Raw genomic sequence first — 17,812 nt, 5'->3', positions numbered from 1 at the left:
CGTTGAGAACAACTAGCTGGAGGTTACAACCTGTACAAGCAGACGAGACTCTTTCTCCTGTATGAGACTTCTCAAAACCTAGCTGCCACCATCACTTCGGCCTCCACCATAGATCAGCTCCCCCTCCTTCAGCCGGCCTCGCTGACGTCAGGAGGGGTGGAGTTCTTAATAAAAGTAATGTTTTATTAGATTGGTTAGGGTTTTGATAGCCGTCTTCTTTATCATTGGAGACGGAAGTGCAACTAATCCTCGGGTGATTTTGATAATTAATAACAACATATATGTCATTGATCTAATGAACATTGATGATAGATTTCACAAAAGATCAATGATTGGCATGGCATGGACTAACGGATGTAGACCCCTCAAAATGTGAAAAACATGAATTGGCTACCCTAAGACTCTATATTTTTGGTTTAGTGATCCAAGATTACACCGAGTCCCTTAAGAAAGCCAATACTGTTAAAAGAGGATAGGGTATTGTTGATGAGGTTGTTGTTCAAAGTGCTCACTGATATTGCTCCAAAAACCCTCCATCACTTTCCCACAATCACATCTGTCCAAACCCTAAATCATCATTTCGAACCCACTGATACAATCCATTCCGAGCCCACCGAGATGATCATCCTACTACCACAGCCAAAACCCTAACATTTCGGTCTGACCGAATTGGTTCCCGGTCCCACCGAGAAGGCCTTGCCAAACTTCTGTGATGGAGTCGTTTCATTTCAGAATCACCGAGACAAAACAATCGGATTACCAAGACGTGGCTCTGTTGTAGCCATTGCACTTCGGTCCCACTGAGATGGTATAATCGGTCTCACCGAAAGCGCTAAACGGTCAAGTTTTTTGCACCAGTCTGTCTCACCGAGATTTCAGATCGGTACCACCGAGTTGGGTCAAAGACTTGTATCAGTTGGACTTTTGGTGCCGCCTATTTATACCCCTCCACCACCACTTACTCTCAAGGAGAGCCATCCGAACGAAACACAACTTTCACCATTCATTTTCTTAGAGAGAATCACCTACTCATGTGCTGAGATCAAGAAATTCCATTTCTACCATCCGAACCTTGATTTCTAGCCTCCTCAAATTGCTTTCCACTCCAATCCTTCTTCTACTCAAGCCAAATCTGTGAGAGAGGGATTGAGTATCGAGGAGACTAACATTTTAAGCACAAGAGTAAGGAGTTCATCACCAACACAACATCTATTACCTTTTGGAAAGTGGTGTCTTTTAGATTGGTTAGGTGTCACTTGGGAGCCTCCAAGATCATGTAGAGTTGAACCAAGGAGTTTGTAAGGGCACTGAGATCGCCTACTTCGTGGAGATCTACCCGAGTGAGGCTAGTCCTTCGTGGGTGGAAGCCATGGTGGAATAGACAAGGTTGCTTCTTCATGGACCCTTCATGGGTGGAGCCCTCCATGGACTCGCGCAACCGTTACCTGATACGTCTCCAATGTATCTACTTTTCCTAATGTTTTTCCTCTTGTTTTGGACTCTAATTTGCATGATTTGAATGAAACTAACCTCCGACTGCCCCTATTTTCAGCAGAACTATCATGGTGTTGTTTTTGTGCAGAAATAAAAGTTCTCGGAATGGAACAAAACTTTGCGAGGAATTTTTATATAATATACAGGAATTTGTGGAGCCAAGACCTACCGAAGGGGGGGGTACTTGGGTGGGCACAACCCATCAGGACGCGCCCCCCTCACCAGGCGCGCCTAGGTGGGTTGTCCCCACCTGGTGGCCCCGCAGACCCTGAAACCGACACTATAAAATCCTATTTTTCCAAAAAAATGGGGAGAAAGAATTATCACGATCCACGAGATGGAGCCGCCGTCATCTCCTGTTCTTCATCGGGAGGCCAGATCTAGAGTCCGTTTGGGGCTCCGGAGAGGGGGATCTTCGTTCTTCGTCATCGCCAACCCTTCTTCATCACCAATTCCACGATGCTCCCCACCGGGAGTGAGTAATTCCTTTGTAGGCTCGTTGGTCGGTGAGGAGTTGGATGAGATTCATCATGTAATCGAGTTAGTTTTGTTAGGGCTTGATCCCTAGTATCCACTATATTCTTAGATTGATGTTGCTATGCCTTTGCCATGCTTAATGCTTGTCACTTTGGGCCCGGTGCCATGATTTTCAGATCTGAACTGTTTATGTTATCACCATTATATCCATATTCTAGATCTGATCTTGCAAGTTATAGTCACCTACTACGTGTTATGATCCGGCAACCCCGGAGTGACAATAATCGGGACCACTCCCGGTGATGATCGTAGTTTGAGGACTTCATGTATTCACTATGTGTTAATGCTTTGTTCCGGTTCTCTATTAAAAGGAGGCCTTAATATCCCTTAGTTTCCAATATGGACCCGGCTGCCACGGGAGGGTAGGACAAAAGATGTCATGCAAGTTCTTTCCATAATCACGTATGACTATTTACGGAATGCATGCCTACATTATATTGACAAACTGGAGCTAGTGCCGTATCGCCCTAGGTTATAACTATCTCATGATGAATAGCATCCAACAAGTCACCGATCCAATTCCTACGAATTTATCCTATATTGTGCTTGCTAAGTTACTACTGCTATCATCACTGTTACACTTGCTACAAAATTACTGTTATCACTATTACCATTACCGTTACTGTTGCTACTATTATCAAAACTATCATACTACTTTGCTACTGATCACTTTGTTGTAGATAATTAATCTCTGGGTGTGGTTGAATTGACAACTCAGCTGCTAATACCTTCAAATATTCTTCGGCTCCCCTTGTGTCGAATCTATAAATTTGGGTTGAATACTCTACCCTCGAAAACTATTGCGATCCCCTATACTTGCAGGTTATCAAGACCTTTTTCTGGCGCCATTGCTGGGGAGCATAGCTATATTTGTTGAGTCACTTGAGATTATTATCAATTTATCACTATGAAGAATCTGAAGGATGCTAAGACCAAGATATTTCCCTCAAAGACGGGGGGAGGTAAGGAACTGTCATCCAGTTCTGCTTTAGATTCACCTTCTCTTATAAGTAAACTTGCAACACCACCACATGTTATTAATTCTGATATGTCCCAAGTTATTGATGATGCTACTTCTGCTATGGATTATGCTTATGATGATGCTAGTACCTTGCTTAATGATGATGTGCCACTTGGTGACTTTCTTGATAAACAAATTGCTAGAGTTATACAACATGATGTTGTTGAATTTGATGATGAGCTTGAAACTGAAACTCCTGAAACACCTGCTAGAACTAGCCCTCCTAGATATGAATTGCCAAAGGTACCGGAAGGTTACGTTATGAGTGAGGAGACAACTAGAGATATTCTTGCTTGTAGAGATAGAGATGATCTAGAGAAATTATTATGCAAGTATAAGGAAAAATCTCTGAATGCTAGAATGAAATATGATCCTAAGTTTGCTACTTCACCAATCTTTATTGATGATAAGGATTATGAATTCTCTGTCGACACATAGTTCATTACTTTGGTTGAATCTGATCCTTTTCATGGTTATGAAAATGAAACTGTTGTGGCACATCTTACTAAGTTGAATGACATAGCCACCCTTTTTACTCATGATGAGAAAACTCGCTATTACTATATTCTCAAATTATTTCCTTTCTCATTAAAGGGTGATGCTAAAGCTTGGTATAATACTCTTGCTCCTGGTTGTGTGCGTAGTCTCCAAGATATGATTTATTACTTCTCTGAAAAATATTTCCCTGCTCATAAGAAACAAGTTGCCTTACAGGAAATATTTAACTTTGTTCAAATTAAAGAAGAGAGTCTCCCACAAGCTTGGGGGAGGCTTTGCCAGTTACTTAATGCTTTGCCTGATCATCCTCTTAAGAAAAATGAAATACTTGATATATTTTATAATGCACTAACCGATGCTTCTAGGGATTTCCTAGATAGTTGTGCTAGTTGTGTTTTCAGGGAACGAACTGTTGGACAAACTGAAGAATTGTTGAATAACATATTGAAAAATTATCATGATTGTGTTGGGGAACGTAGCATGCAAATTCAAAAATTCCTACAATCACGCAAGATCTATCTAGGAGATGCATAGCAACGAGAAGGGGAGAGTGTGTCCACGTACCCTCGTAGACCGAAAGCGGAAGCGTTTGACAACGCGATTGATGTAGTTGAACTTCTTCTCATTCTGACCGATCAAGCACCGAATGTACGGCACCTCCGAGTTTTGCACACATTTAGCTCGATGACTGATACATCTCCAACGTATCTATAATTTTTGATTGCTCCATGCTATTATATTACCTGTTTTGGATGTTTAATGGGCTTTATTATACACTTTTATATTATTTTTGGGACTAACCTACTAACCCAAGGCCCAGTGAAAATTGTTGTATTTTTGCCTATTTCAGTGTTTCGCAGGAAAGGGATATCAAACGGAATCCAAACGGAATGAAACCTTCGGGGGAGTTATTTTTGCAACAAACGTGATCCACGGGACTTGGAGTAGACGTCAAGAAAGAAACGAGGTGGCCACTGTTGGGGAACGTAGCAGAAATTCAAAATTTTCTACGCATCACCAAGATCAATCTATGGAGAAGTCTACCAACGAGGGAAGGAGAGTGCATCTACATACCCTTGTAGATCGCTACGCGGGAGCGTTCAAGTGAACGGGGTTGATGGAGTCGTACTCGTCGTGATCCAAATCACCGATGATCCTAGTGCCGAACGGACGGCACCTCCGTGTTCAACACACGTACAGCCCGGTGACGTCTCCTACGCCTTGATCCAGCAAGGGAAGAAGGAGAGGTTGGGGAAGACTCCATCCAGCAGCAGCATGACGGCGTGGTGGTGGTGGAGGAGCGTGGTACTCCAGCAGGGCTTCGCCAAGCACCGGAAGAGACAAGGAGGAGAGGGGTAGGGCTGCGCCAAGAAGGAGAGGAACTCATCTGTTGGCAGCCCCAAGTCCTCAAGTATATATAGGGGAGAGGGAGGGGTGCGCCCCACCTAGGGTTCCACCCTAGGGGCGGCGGCCAGCCCCAATCCCATCTAGGGTGGCGGCCAAGTGGAGGGGGAGAGGGAGGCGCACCAGGCATGGGCCTTAAGGCCCATCTGCCCTTAGGGTTTGCCCCCTCTTCCCCTTAGGCGCATGGGCCTTGGTGGGGAGGCGCCCCAGCCCACTTAGGGGCTGGTACCTTCCCACTATTGGCCCATGTAGGCCTCCGGGGCTGGTGGCCCCACCTGGTGGACCCCCGGACCCCTCCGGTGGTCCCGGTACACTACCGGTGATGCCCGGAACACTTTCGGTGGCCAAAACCATACTTCCTATATATTAATCTTTACCTCCGGACCATTCCGGAACTCCTCGTGATGTCCGGGATCTCATCCGGGACTCCGAACAACATTCGGTAACCACGTATATCTATTCCCTATAACCCTAGCGTCATCGAACCTTAAGTGTGTAGACCCTACGGGTTCGGGAGTCATGCAGACATGGCCGAGATAACTCTCCGGCCAATAACCAACAGCGGGATCTGGATAGCCATGTTGTCTCCCACATGTTCCACGATGATCTCATCGAATGAACCACGATGTCGAGGATTCAATCAATCCCGTATACAATTCCCTTTGTCTAGTGGTATGATACTTGCCCGAGATTCGATCGTCGGTATCCCGATACCTTGTTCAATCTCGTTACCGGCAAGTCTCTTTACTTGTTCCGTAACACATCATCCCGTGATCAACTCCTTGGTCACATTGTGCACATTATGATGATGTCCTACCGAGTGGGCCCAGAGATACCTCTCCGTTTACACGGAGTGACAAATCCCAGTCTCTATTCGTGCCAACCCAACAGACACTTTCGGAGATACCTGTAGTGTACATTTATAGCCACCCAGTTACGTTGTGACGTTTGGCACACCCAAAGTATTCCTACGGTATCCGGGAGTTGCACAATCTCATGGTCTAAGGAAATGATACTTGACATTAGAAAAGCTTTAGCATACGAACTACACGATCTTTGTGCTAGGCTTAGGATTGGGTCTTGTCCATCACATCATTCTCCTAATGATGTGATCCCGTTATCAACGACATCCAATGTCCATGGTCTGGAAACTGTAACCATCTATTGATCAACGAGCTAGTCAACTAGAGGCTTACTAGGGACATGGTGTTGTCTATGTATCCACACATGTATCTGAGTTTCCTATCAATACAATTCTAGCATGGATAATAAACGATTATCATGAACAAGGAAATATAATAATAATCAATTTATTATTGCCTCTAGGGCATATTTCCAACAGTCTCCCACTTGCACTAGAGTCAATAATCTAGTTCACATTGCCATGTGATCACAGGTCACATCGCCATGTGACTAACATCCAAAGAGTTTACTAGAGTCAATAATCTAGTTCACATCACTATGTGATTAACACTCAATGAGTTCTGGGTTTGATCATGTTATGCTTGTGAGAGAGGTTGTAGTCAACGGGTCTGCAACATTCAGATCCCTATGTATTTCGCAAAACTTTATGTCATATCGTAGATGCTGCTACCACGTTCCACTTGGAGCTATTCCAAATGGTTGCTCCACTATACAATCCGGTTTGCTATTCAGAGTCATTCGGATAGGTGTTAAGGCTTGCATCGACGTAACCCTTTACGCCGAACTCTTTATCACCTCCATAATCGAGAAACATGTCCTTATTTTCTCCAAGGACAATTTTGATCGCTGTCTGGTGATCCACACCTTGATCACCTTTGTACCCTCTTGCCATACATGTGGCAAGGCACACATCAGGTGCGGTACACAGCATAGCATATTATGGAGCCTATGTCTAAGCATAGGGGACGACCTTTGTCCTTTCTCTCTATTCTGCCGTGGTCAAGCTTTAAGTCTTAACTTCATACCTTACAACTCAGGCAAGAACTCCTTCTTTGACTGATCCATCTTGAACACCTTCAAGATCATGTCAAGGTATGTGCTCATTTGAATGTACCATTAAGCGTTTTGATCTATCCTTATAGATCTTGATGCTCAATGTTCAAGTGGCTTAATCCAGGTTTTCCATTGAAAAACACTTTTCAAATAACCCTATATGCTTTCCAGAAATTCTACATCATTTCCGATCAACAATATGTCAACAACATATACTCATCAGAAATTTTATAGTGCTCCCACTCACTTCTTTGGAAATACAAGTTTCTCATAAACTATGTATAAACCCAAAATCTTTGATCATCTCATCAAAGCGTACGTTCCAACTCTAAGATGCTTACTCCAGTCCTTAGAAGGATTGCTGGAGCTTTGCATACTTGTTAGCATTTTTCTAGGATTGACAAAACCTTCTGGTTGTATCTCATACAACCTTTCCTCAAGAAAATCGTCGAGGAAACAATGTTTTGACATCCTATCTGCATGATTTCATAAATAATGCAGTAACTGCTAACATAATTCCAACAGACTTTTAGCATCGCTACGTGTGAGAAAGTCTCATCGTAGTCAACTCCTTGAACTTTTCGGGAAACATCTTAACGACAAGTCGAGCTTTCTCAATGGTGACACTTACCATCATTGTCTGTCTTCCTTTTAAAATCCATCTGCACCCAACAGCCTTACGACTATCAAGTAGTTCTTCCAAAGTCTACACTTTGTTTTCATACATGGATCCTCTCTCGGATTTTATGGCCTCGAGCCATTTTTTTTGGAATCTGGGCCCACCATCGCTTCTCCATAGCTCATAGGTTCATTGTTGTTTAGCAACATGACTTCCAAGACAGGATTACGTACCACTCTGAAGTAGTACGCATCCTTGTCATCCTACGAGGTTTGGTAGTGACTTGATCCGAAGTTTCATGATCACTATCATAAGCTTCCACTTCAATTGGTGTAGGTGCCACAGGAACAACTCCCTGTGCCCTGCTACACACTAGTTGAAGTGACGGTTCAATAACCTCATCAAGTCTCCACCATCCTCCCACTCAATTCTTTCGAGAGAAACCTTTTTCTCGAGAAAGGACCCGATTTCAGAAACAAACCCTGTTGCTTTCGGATCTGAGACATGAGGTATACCCAACTGTTTTGGGTGTCCTATGAAGATGCATTTATCCGCTTTGGGTTCGAGCTTATCAGCCTAAAACTTTTTCACATAAGCGTTGCAGCCCCAAACTTTTAAGAAATGACAGCTTAGGTTTCTCTAAACCATAGTTCATACGGTGTCATCTCATCGGAATTACGTGGTGCCCTATTTAAAGTGAATGTGGTTGTCTCTAATTCCTAACCCATAAACTATCGTGGTAATTCGATAAGAGACATCATGGTATGCATCATATCCAATAGGGTGCAGTTATTGATGTTCGGACACACCATCATACTATGGTGTTCCAGGTTGTATTAGTTGTGAAACAATTTCCACAATGTCTTAATTCTGTGCCAAACTCGTAATTCAGATATTCATCTCTATGATCATATCATAGACATTTTATCCTCTTGTCACGACGATGTTCAACTTCACTTTGAAATTACTTGAACCTTTCAATAATTCAGACTTATGTTTCATCAAGTAAATATACTCAGTATCTACTCAAATCATCTGTGAAGTAAGAACATAACGATATCCACTACATGCCTCAGCACTCATTGGACTGCGCACATCAAGATGTATTACTTCCAACAAGTTGCTTTCTTGTTCCATCTTACTGAAAACGAGGATTTTCAGTCATCTTGCCCATGTGGTATGATTTGCATGTCTCAAGTGATTCAAAATCAAGTGAGTCCAAACGATCCATCTGTATAGAGTTTCTTCATGCATATCTACCAACAAACATGGTCCGCATGTCTCAGTCCTTTCAAAAATGAGTGAGTCCAAAGATCCATCAACATGGAGCTTCTTCATGCGTTTTATACCAATATGACTCAAATTGCAGTGCCACATTTGTGTGGTACTATCATTACTATCTTATACCTTTGGCATGAAAATGTGTATCACTATGATCGGGATGGTATTATTCAAATAAACAGAGTAACCATTATTCTCCTTAAATGAATAACCGTATCGCGATAGACATAATCCAATCATGTCTATGCTCAACGCAAACACCAAATAACAATTATTTAGGTTTTAATACCAATCTCGATGGTAGAGGGAGCGTACGATATTTGATCAACCTTGGAAACACTTCCAACACATATCGTCATCTCACCTTTTAGCTAGTCTCCGTTTATTCCGTAGCCTTTTGTTTCGAGTTACTAACACTTAGCAAGCGAACCGGTATCTAATACCCTGGTGCTACTACGAGTACTAGTAAAGTACACATTATAATGCATATCCAATATACTTCTGTCGACCTTGCCAGCCTTCTCATCTACCAAGTATCTAGGGTGGTTCTGCTTCAGTGACTGTTCCCCTTATTACAGAAGCACTTAGTCTCGGGCTTGGGTTCAACTTTGGGTTTCTTCACTAGAACATCAACTGATTTGTTGTTCCATGAAGTATCCCTTTCTTGCCCTTGCCCTTCTTGAAACTAGTGGTTTTACTAACCATCAATGATTGATGCTCCCTTTTGATTTCTACTTTCGCGGTGTCGCGAATAGCTCAAGGATCATATCTATCCCTGATATGTTATAGTTCATCACGAAGCTCTAGTAGCTTGGTGGCAGTGACTTTGGAGAACCATCACTATTTCATCTGGAAGATCAACTCCCACTCGATTCAAGCGATTGTTGTACTCAGACAATCTGAGCACAAGCTCAAGATTGAGCTTTTCTCCCTTATTATGCAGGCTAAGAAAATCGTCGGAGGTCTTATACCTCTTGACGTGGGCACGAGCCTGAAATCCTAATTTCAGTCCTTGGAACATCTCATATGTTCTGCGATGTTTCAAAAATGTCTTTGGTGCCTCAATTCTAAACCATTTAGCATTACACACTGAACTATCATGTAGTCATCAAAATGTGTATGTCAGATGTTCGCAACATCCACAGACGACGTTCGAGGTTCAGCACACTGAGCGGTGCATTAAGGACATAAGCCTTCTACTGTCTGCATAATTGCTACTATCAACTTTCAACTAATTTTTCTCTAGGAACATATCTAAACAGTAGAACTGAAGCGCGAGCTACGACATAATTTGTGAAGACCTTTTAACTATGTTCAGGATAATTAAGTTCATCTTATGAACTCCCTCTCAGATAGACATCCCTCTAGTCATCTAAGTGATACATGATCCGAATCAACTAGGCCGTGTCCGATCATCACGTGAGACGGACTAGTCATCATCGGTGAACATCTCATGTTGATCGCATCTTCTATACGACTCATGTTCGACCTTTCGGTCCTCCGTGTTCCGAGGCCATGTCTATACATGCTAGGCTCGTCAAGTTAACCTAAGTGTTTCGCATGTGTTCCGAGGCCATGTCTGTACATGCTAGGCTCGTCAACACCCGTTGTATTCGAACGTAAGAATCTATCACACCCGATCATCACGTGGTGCTTCGAAACGACGAACTTTCGCAACGGTGCACAGTTAGGGAGAACACTTCTCTTGAAATTTTAGTGAGGGATCATCTTATTTAAGCTACCATCGTTCTAAGCAAATAAGATGTATAAACATGATAAACATCACATGCAATCAAATAGTGACATGATATGGCCAATATCATATTGCTCCTTTTGATCTCCATCTTCGGGGCTCCATGATCATCATCGTCACCGGCATGACACCATGATCTCCATCATCATGATCTCCATCATTGTGTCTCCATGAAGTTGTCTCGCCAACTTATTACTTCTACTACTATGGCTACCGGTTAGCAATAAAGTAAAGTAATTACATGGCGTTGTTCAATGACATGCAGGTCATACAATAAATAAAGACAACTCCTATGGCTCCTGCCGGTTGTCATACTCATCGACATGCAAGTCGTGATTCCTATTACAAGAACATGATCAATCTCATACATCACATATCATTCATCACATTCTTCTTGGCCATATCACATCACATAGCATACCCTGCAAAAACAAGTTAGACGTCCTCTAATTGTTGTTTGCATGTTTTACGTGGCTGCTATGGGTTTCTAGCAAGAACGTTTCTTACCTACGCAAAAACCACAACGTGATATGCCAATTGCTATTTACCCTTCATAAGGACCCTTTTCATCGAATACAATCCGACTAAAGTGGGAGAGACAGACACCCGCTAGCCACCTTATGCAACTAGTGCATGTCAGTCGGTGGAACCAGTCTCACGTAAGAGTACGTGTAAGGTCGGTCCGGGCCGCTTCATCCTGCAATGCCGCCGAATCAAGATTGGACTAGTAACGGTAAGCATATTGAACAAAATCAATGCCCACAACTACTTTGTGTTCTACTCGTGCATAGAAACTACGCATAGACCTAGCTCATGATGCCACTGTTGGGGAACGTAGCAGAAATTCAAAATTTTCTACGCATCACCAAGATCAATCTATGGAGAAGTCTACCAACGAGGGAAGGAGAGTGCATCTACATACCCTTGTAGATCGCTACGCAGAAGCGTTCAAGTGAACAGGATTGATGGAGTCATACTCGTCGTGATCCAAATCACCGATGATCCTAGTGCCGAACGGACGGCACCTCCGTGTTCAACACACGTACAGCCCGGTGACGTCTCCTACGCCTTGATCCAGCAAGGGGAGAAGGAGAGGTTGGGGAAAACTCCATCCAGCAGTAGCACGACGGCGTGGTGGTAGTGGAGGAGCGTGGTACTCCAGCAGGGCTTCGCCAAGCACCGCAAGAGACGAGGGAGGAGAGGGGTAGGGCTGCGCCAAGAAGGAGAGGAACTCATCTGTTGGCAGCCCCAAGTCCTCAAGTATATATAGGGGAGAGGGAGGGGTGCGCCCCACCTAGGGTTCCACCCTAGGGGCGGCGGCCAGCCCCAATCCCATCTAGGGTGGCGGCCAAGTGGAGGGGAAGAGGGAGGCGCACCAGGCATGGGCCTTAAGGCCCATCTGCCCTTAGGGTTTGCCCCCTCTTCCCCTTAGGCGCATGGGCCTTGGTGGGGAGGCACCCCAGCCCACTTAGGGGCTGGTCCCTTCCCACTATTGGCCCATGTAGGCCTCAGGGGCTGGTGGCCCCACCTGGTGGACCCCCGGACCCCTCCGGTGGTCCCGGTACACTACCGGTGATGCCCGGAACACTTTCGGTGGCCAAAACCGTACTTCCTATATATTAATCTTTACCTCCGGACCATTCCGGAACTCCTCGTGACGTCCGGGATCTCATCCGGGACTCCGAACAACATTCGGTAACCACGTATATCTATTCCCTATAACCCTAGCGTCATCGAACCTTAAGTGTGTAGACCCTACGGGTTCGGGAGTCATGCAGACATGGCCGAGATAACTCTCCGGCCAATAACCAACAGCGGGATCTGGATAGCCATGTTGGCTCCCACATGTTCCACGATGATCTCATCGGATGAACCACGATGTCGAGGATTCAATCAATCCCGTATACAATTCCCTTTGTCTAGTGGTACGATACTTGCCCGAGATTCGATCGTCGGTATCCCGATACCTTGTTCAATCTCGTTACCGGCAAGTCTCTTTACTCGTTCCGTAACACATCATCCCGTGATCAACTCCTTGGTCACATTGTGCACATTATGATGATGTCCTACCAAGTGGGCCCAGAGATACCTCTCCGTTTACACGGAGTGACAAATCCCAGTCTCGATTCGTGCCAACCCAACAGACACTTTCGGAGATACCTGTAGTGTACCTTTATAGCCACCCAGTTACGTTGTGACGTTTGGCACACCCAAAGTATTCCTACGGTATCCGGGAGTTGCACAATCTCATGGTCTAAGGAAATGATACTTGACATTAGAAAAGCTTTAGCATACGAACTACACGATCTTTGTGCTAGGCTTAGGATTGGGTCTTGTCCATCACATCATTCTCCTAATGATGTGATCCCGTTATCAACGACATCCAATGTCCATGGTCTGGAAACTGTAACCATCTATTGATCAACGAGCTAGTCAACTAGAGGCTTACTAGGGGCATGGTGTTGTCTATGTATCCACACATGTATCTGAGTTTCCTATCAATACAATTCTAGCATGGATAATAAATGATTATCATGAACAAGGAATATAATAATAATCAATTTATTATTGCCTCTAGGGCATATTTCCAACAGCCACGTGGCAGGGAGGCGGGCCTGCCCCCCTGGGCGCGCCCCCTACCCTCGTGGGCCCCTCGTAGCTCACCGACCTACTCCTCCTATATATATCCATATACCCCGAAAACATTCAGGAGCACCACGAAACCCTATTTCCACCGCCGCAACCTTCTGTACCCAAGAGATCCCATCTTGGTGCCTTTTTCGGAGCTCCGCCGGAGGGGGAATCAATCACGGAGGGCTTCTACATCAACACCATAGCCTCTCCGATGATGTGTGAGTAATTTACCACAGACCTTCGGGTCCATAGTTATTAGCTAGATGGCTTCTTCTCTCTCTTTGGATCTCAATACAATGTTCTCCTCGATCTTCTTAGAGATCTATTTGATGTAACTCTTTTTGCGGTGTGTTTGTCGAGATCCGATGAATTGTGGGTTTATGATCAAGTTTATCTATGAACAATATTTGATTCTTCTTTGAAATCTTTTGTGTATGATTGGTTATCTTTGCAAGTCTCTTTGAATTATCAGTTTGGTTTGGCCTACTAGATTGATCTTTCTTGCAATGGGAGAAGTGCTTAGCTTTGGGTTCAATCTTGCGGTGTCCTTTCCCAGTGACAGCAGGGGCAACAAGGAACGTATTGTATTGTTACCATCGAGGATAAAAAGATGGTGTTTATATCATATTGCTTGAGTTTATCTCTCTACATCGTGTCATCTTGCCTAATGCATTACTCTGTTCTTATGAACTTAATACTCTAGATGCATGCTGAATAGCGGTCGATGTGTGGAGTAATAGTAGTAGATGCAAAATCGTTTCGGTCTACTTGTCGCAGACGTGATGCCTATATACACGACATGATCATGCCTAGATATTCTCATAATTATGCACTTTTCTATCAATTGCTCGACAGTAATTTGTTCACCCGTCGTAATACTTATGCTATCTTGAGAGAAGCCACTAGTGAAACCTATGGCCCCTGGGTCTATCTTTTATCATATAAGTTTCCAATCTATTTTACTTTGCAATCTTTACTTTCAATCTATATCATAAAAATACCAAAAATATTTATCTTATTATCTCTATCAGATCTCACTCTCGTAAGTGACCGTGAAGGGATTGACAACCCCTTTATCGCGTTGGTTGCGAGGTTCTTATTAGTTTGTGTAGGTACGAGGGACTTGCGCGTAGTCTCCTACTGGATTGATATCTTGGTTCTCAAAAACTAAGGGAAATACTTATGCTACTTTGCTGCATCACCCTTTCCTCTTCAAGGGAAAACCAACGCAGTGCTCAAGAGGTAGCAAGAAGGATTTCTGGCGTCGTTGCCGGGGAGATCTACGCACAAGTCAAGACATACCAAGTACCCATCACAAACTCTTATCCCTCGCATTACATTATTTTCCATTTGCCTCTCGTTTTCCTCTCCCCCACTTCACCCTTGCCATTTTATTCGCCCTCTTTTCTGCTCGCCTCTTTTGCCTTTCGCCTCTTTTTCGTTCGCTTCTTGTGTGCTTGTCTGTTGGATTGTTTGCCGCGATGTCTTTACCAAAAAGTGTTGATCCTCACCTTAGAAGGTTGGAGGAAATTGAAAACAACGTTAGAAGTTTTATGTCCTTACAGTTTGAGCATAATAATTTCTTTAGAAACGAGCTTAAAGAACAAAAAAGTTTTATGGGTACATGAATAAAGAGCTCGATGATATGTCTAAAGAATTTTATGGTCTGAAATCTCGGTTCGCTCATCTTGAAAATTTAATAGCCCAAATTTTGGATAAGCAGACCACCTTAGTTAATAAGATGGCCGCCAAACCGGAAGAATTTGATGATAATAAGGATGAAGATCTAAAAGTGATTGATGTGTCTCCTATTAAATCTTTGTTTTGCAATATGAATCTTAATAATTATGGGACTGGAGATGAGTCAACTTTAGTTAAAAGGTGTCCCAATGATTTGGAGTTTTTAGATCTTGATGCAAAAATTAATAAAAGTGGGATTGAATAGGTAAAAACTTTACATAGCAATGAGACCACTATTTTGGATTTCAAGGAATTTAATTATGATAATTGCTCTTTAATAGATTGTATTTCCTTGTTACAATCCATGCTAAATTCTCCGCATGCTTATAGTCAAAATAAAGCTTTTACCAAACATATTGTTGATGCTTTATTGCAATCTTATGAAGAAAAGCTTGAATTAGAAGTTTCTATTCCTATAAAACATCATGATGAGTGGGAACTTACTATTAAAATTAAAATTAAAGATCATGAATGCTATGCTTTATGTGATTTGGGCGTTAGCATTTCCACAATTCGAAAAACTTTGTGTGATGTGTTAGGTTTCCGTGAATTTGATGATTGTTCTTTAAATTTGCACCTCGCGGATCCCACTATCAAGAAACCTATGGGAAGGATTAATGATGTTATTATTGTTGCAAATAGGAATTATTTGCCCATAGATTTCATTGTTCTTATATTGATTGCAATCCTACATGTCCCATTATTCTTGGTAGACCTTTCCTTAAAACGATTGGTGCAATTATTGATATGAAAGAAGGGAATATTAGATTCCAATTTCCGTTAAGGAAAGTCATGGAACACTTTCCTAGAAAGAAAATTAAATTACCTTATGAATCTATTATGAGAGCCACTTATGGATTGCATACCAAAGATGATAATACCTAGATCTATTCTTGCTTTTATGCCTAGCTAGGGGCGTTAAACGATAGCGCTTGTTGGGAGGCAACCCAATTTTATTTTTGATTCTTGCTTTTTGGTTCTGTTTAGTAATAAATAATTCATCTAGCCTCTGTTTAGATGTGGTTTTATGCTTTTAATTAGTGTTTGTGCTAAGTAGAACCTTTGGGAAGACTTGGGGGAAGTTTTTGCGATCTTGCTTTAAAAAAACAGAAACTTTAGCGCTCATGAGATTTTCTGCCATTTTTTACTGAAGAGTGAGATTAGGTTGATTCTTTTTGAATATGATTAATAGACAAATTACTGACGTCCACCGATTTATTTCATAATTTTTGGGGTTACATAAGTATTCGAAACCTATAGATTACTACAGACTGTTCTGTTTTTGACAGATTCTGTTTTTCGTGTGTTGTTTGCTTATTTTGATGAATCTATGGATAGTATCGGAGGGTATGAACCATAGAGAAGTTGGAATACAGTAGGTTTAACACCAATATAAATAAATAATGAGTTCATTACAGTACCTTAAGTGGTGGTTTGTTTTCTTATACTAACGGAGCTCATGAGATTTTCTGTTGAGTTTTATGTTGTGAAGTTTCCAAGTTTTGGGTATAGATTTGATGGATTATGGAATAAGGAGTGGCAAGAGCCTAAGCTTGGGGATGCCCAAGGAACCCCAAGGTAAAATTCAAGGACAACCAAAAGCCTAAGCTTGGGGATGCCCCGGAAGGCATCCCCTCTTTCGTCTTCGTCCATCGGTAACTTTACTTGAGGCTATATTTTTATTCACCACATGATATGTGTTTTGCTTGGAGCGTCTCGTATGATTTGAGTCTTTGCTTTTTAGTTTACCACAATCATCCTTGCTGTACACACCTTTTGGGAGAGACACACATGAATCGGAATTTATTAGAATACTCTATGTGCTTCACTTATATCTTTTGAGCTAGATAATTTTGCTCTAGTGCTTCACTTATATCTTTTAGAGCACGGTGGTGGTTTTATTTTATAGAAATTATTGATCTCTCATGCTTCACTTATATTATTTTGAGAGTCCTTTAGAACATCATGCTAATTTGCTTTGGCTATAAAATTGGTCCTAATATGATAGGCATCCAAGATTGGTATAATAAAAACTTTCATAAAAAGGTGCATTGAATACTATGAGAAGTTTGATACTTGATAATTGCTTGAGATATAAAGATGGTGATATTAGAGTTGTGCTAGTTGAGTAGTTGTGAATTTGAGAAATACCTGTGTTGAAGATTGCAAGTCCCGTAGCATGCATGTATGGTAACCGTTGTGTAACAAATTTGAAACATGAGGTGTTCTTTGATTGTCTTCCTTATGAGTGGCGGTCGGGGACAAGCGATGGTCTTTTCCTACCAATCTATCCCCCTAGGAGCATGCGCGTAATGCTTGGTTTTTGATGACTTGTAGATTTTTGCAATAATTATGTGAGTTCTTTATGACTAATGTTAAGTCCATGGATTATATGCATTCTCACCTTTCCATCATTGCTAGCCTCTTCGGTACCGTGCATTGCCCTTTCTCACCTTGAGAGTTGGTGCAAACTTCGCCGGTGCATCCAAATCCCGTGATATGATAAACTCTATCATACATAAACCTCCTTATATCTTCCTCAAAATAGCCACCATACCTACCTATTATGGCATTTCCATAGCCATTCCGAGATATATTGCCATGCAACTTTCCACCGTCTCATTCATGACACGCTTCATCATTGTCATATTGCTTTGCATGATCATGTAGTGGACATCATATTTGTGGCAAAGCCACCATGCATAATTTATCATACATGTCACTCTTGATTCATTTCCCTTCCCGGTACACTGCCGGAGGCATTTATATAGAGTCATATTTTGTTCTAGTATCGAGTTGTAATCATTGAGTTGTAAATAAATAGAAGTGTGATGATCATCATTAATAGAGCATT

The sequence above is a fragment of the Triticum aestivum genome, chromosome 2A (genome assembly GCF_018294505.1).
Source record: "Triticum aestivum cultivar Chinese Spring chromosome 2A, IWGSC CS RefSeq v2.1, whole genome shotgun sequence".
NCBI classification, from domain to species: domain Eukaryota; kingdom Viridiplantae; phylum Streptophyta; class Magnoliopsida; order Poales; family Poaceae; genus Triticum; species Triticum aestivum.
Note: the sequence above shows the minus strand (reverse complement) of the source record.